At 48.5% G+C, this 3,384-nt stretch overlaps 1 protein-coding gene across 1 annotated transcript in view; it reads left to right on the forward strand.

Annotated features, from left to right (window-relative positions):
* Positions 1 to 3,384, forward strand: part of AFDN (afadin, adherens junction formation factor) — a 137,602-nt gene that overhangs the window by 107,328 nt on the left and 26,890 nt on the right. The gene's annotated exons all lie outside the window — the stretch shown is intronic.

The raw sequence follows: 3,384 nt of genomic DNA on the forward strand, positions 1-3,384 counted from the left end.
TGGGAGTTGAAATTGACTCAGTGGGTTTGGTTTGGGTTATGTCCAGCATGCTTTGGGTTCACCATGGACTCAGTATTGAGTTAGCGATGAGCAGTTTTGCATGGTTTGCTCTGTGCTGAGTCTCTGGGATCTGGGCGTGTTTCTCACTGCTGCACATGGCAGTGTTATGGCCACATATGACTGTGACATGGCACAGCACAATTTGAGGTGGCTAGTATCATGTTTTGTTCCTGATGTCTGAGAAGCTGTTTCTCGACAACACAGCTGGGCGTGGTGTGGCTGCTGCATGCGGGAGGGCAGCCTGGCCAGGACATACCCCTGGAGCTGGGCTTGGGGCTGGGAACAAGGTAGAAACATGCTGAGCAGGCTGCATGTGGGGTGGCCTATGAGCAGGACGCTTATAGGAAAGTGGCATCATTGTGCCAGAGTTTTCCTGACATGCTAGGAGCATGTGTCTGTAGCAGTGCTCCCACATTCCTGGGTCACAGGATCTCTTCCACGTTAAAGTTCCAGCTTAGACTCACCTGTGTGCACCTTATGGAACCTGAAGCTGTTTAAATGTTCCTTGCAGTTTGGAGAAGTGCTGTACTAAGTTCAGATTTCTGACTTGTCCCCTGAACTGTCAGGGGGCGGTGAAGTGACGGCTGGGCTGCTCTGCTCCATCAGGGACGAGGGACTCAGGACGTAATGGTTCTGTTGGGCTACTCCTTACTGTGAGAGGGGAACAGAGTATCTGTCAGGAATGAAAATGAGGAAAAAGCCAAAGAACTCATTCGGTGGGGGGAGGGTGGCCCAAAGAGCCCAGGTGGTGCAGTGGTGAAGCGTTTGGCTGCTAACCAGTGGGCTGCTAGTTCAAGCCCCCCTCACAGCTTTGCAAGAGAAAAGCTCTGGTGATCGGCTTCCATGAAGATTGTTGGTGGTACAGTGGCATTGAGGAAGAGGAAGACAGAGAGAGGTACATGGGAGGTACAGACAACAAAGATGAACCCCTTTGCACATGCAGTACTGTGTTGTCAGTGAAGGCAAGCATGGATGTATGAGTGGGTAGATGGGTGCAAGCTGAACGATTAGGTATGTCTGTGCAGTGGGGAGTGTGCCCAAGACCGTGTACAGGGTTGGCAGACAATATTTCTACAAGTATACTGGTATATTCCTTAAAGATTGTGGTGGGGGGGTGTGCAGTCGAGTCAGTCCTACCCTGTAGCGACCCTGTGGGACAGAGCGGAGCTGTTCGAGGTTTTCTCAGCTGTAATCTTTTTTCACTTTAATTTTTAATTGTGATTTGGATGAAAGTTTACAGAGCCAATTCACTTTCCATACAGCAGCTCACATACACTTTGTCTCATGACATTGACCACAGTTTCCCACAATGCGACACCTCCCGTCCCACTTCCTCCTCATAGCCACCTCTTCCCTGTGTCCTTGCCCCCCCCATGCACTCCTGCCCCTTGAGTTTCTCTGTGCATACATAGCCCTTCTATTCTCCCATGATTGATCTCTCCAAGGAGTGTATCTACCTGATGTGAATGTTCAGCTCCTATGCTTGGCTGGAAGCCACAGGAGTGGGTTCAATTCCAGACCTGAAGCCTGAAGGGCAGTTGGGGGCCATAGGCTCTATCAGACCAGCAGATCTGGTCCCTCTATTTATTTGTTTTTGTGATTTGAATAGGCTGTAATCTTTATGGGAGCATATTGCTAGGTCTTTTCTCTGGAGCTACTGAAGGGTTTGAACCCCCAGCCTTTTGGTTAGCAGCCGAGCATTTGAGCATTGTGCCACCAGGGCTGCTTTCCTAACCGTTCCAGCCCAGGAAGCCCTGTGGGACAGTTCTGCTCTGTCACACGGAGGCATCATGAGCCAGAATGTGCTCGGTGGCACCTGCCTGGAACAGCAGCAGGGAATGCATCGGGAGTTCCGGTGTGTGGTCTCAGAGGCACTGCTCTTTGGTAGAATAATTACAGTGACCACCAAAGGAGGGTTAAGACAGGAGATTGCTGTTGTTGGCAGCGCCGATAAACCATCCCGCATTTGGGTGCTTACGCTGTGGTTGTGCCATCCAGTAGGACAGTAGTGATTCAGTGATGTGGTTACACATAACCCTTGAGTTGGTGTCACCACATTTCACTGTTGTGTGGTAGCGGACACCGTGTGGACTGGGTCTTTGCGGCACTTATGTGGAGTTACAGTACGTGGTCCCAGAGGGGAACCAAGTGTTTTCCGTGTGTGTTTCTCTTCCTGTTTCCTTCTCATTGTTTGCCCCAAAAAGTATGATCAATATTAGAATGGTAAATTGCTGTAGTAATTTTTAAGGTGAGTATGGCATATATGGGGAGCTCTGGTAGCATAGTGCCTAAGGCACTTGACTGCTAATCAGAAGGTTGGTGGTTCAAACCCACCAGACACTCCTCGAAAGGAAGATGGGGCAATCTACTTCTGTAGTGGTACTGCCTTGGAAACCCAAGGAGGGGTTGCTGTGAGTCGGGTCCAACTTGATGGCACTTAACAACAACAACTATTAGCATATGTCATTAAAAGTAGTTTTAAGTTCACTATTTAGGAAATTTCTTAAATTTGTCTCCAAGATTCCAAGTGTGTTTTGGCCATCTCATCAAGCAGTGTTTGAACGGAATAGGGGGATACTGGGTGGTTAAAACCAGGAATGGTGGGTGTCGGGTATATCCTTTCACCATACTCATTCACATATGCTGAACAAATAATCCGAGAAGCTGGCCCGTCTGAGGCAGAGCGTGGCATCAGGGTTGGAGAAGGGCTCATTACCAGCCTGTGATAAGCGGATGACGCAGCCTTCCTTGCTCAAAGTGAGGACGACTTGAAGCACTGACTGATGAAGTTAAAGACTGCAGTCTGCAGTGGGATTATACCTCAGCATCCAGAAAATGAAAATCCTCAGAACTGGACCAATAAGCAGCATTATGATAAATGGAGAATAGACAGAAGTTGTCAAAGATTACATTTTCCTTGCATCCACAAACAACACCCATGTAAGCAGGAGTCAGGAAATCAAGTGACGTATTGCTTTGGGCAAATGTACAGAAGATGTCTTCAAAGTCTTAAGAAGCAAAGATGTCACTTTCATGACTAAGGTGCCCCTGGCCCAAAGCTGTACTATTTTCAGTTGCCTCATATGTATTTGAAAACTGGACAATGAATAAGGAAGGCCCCAGGAGAATGCGCACATTGTAATTGTGGTATTGGCAGAGAGTAGTGGCTCTGCCACGGGCAGCCTGAAGGATGAATGAAGGTCTTGGAACAAGTGTGGCTGCAGTGCTTCTTAGTTGTGAGCATGGTGAGACTTTGGTCCCTTCTCAGGAGGCATCAGTCCGTGGAGAAGGACATCATGCTTCTTAGTAAAGTAGAGGTTCAGC

This window comes from Orycteropus afer, unplaced genomic scaffold (assembly GCF_000298275.1).
Source record: "Orycteropus afer afer isolate SDZICR_OR568_19922 unplaced genomic scaffold, OryAfe1.0 scaffold00273, whole genome shotgun sequence".
Taxonomy (NCBI): Eukaryota; Metazoa; Chordata; class Mammalia; order Tubulidentata; family Orycteropodidae; genus Orycteropus; species Orycteropus afer.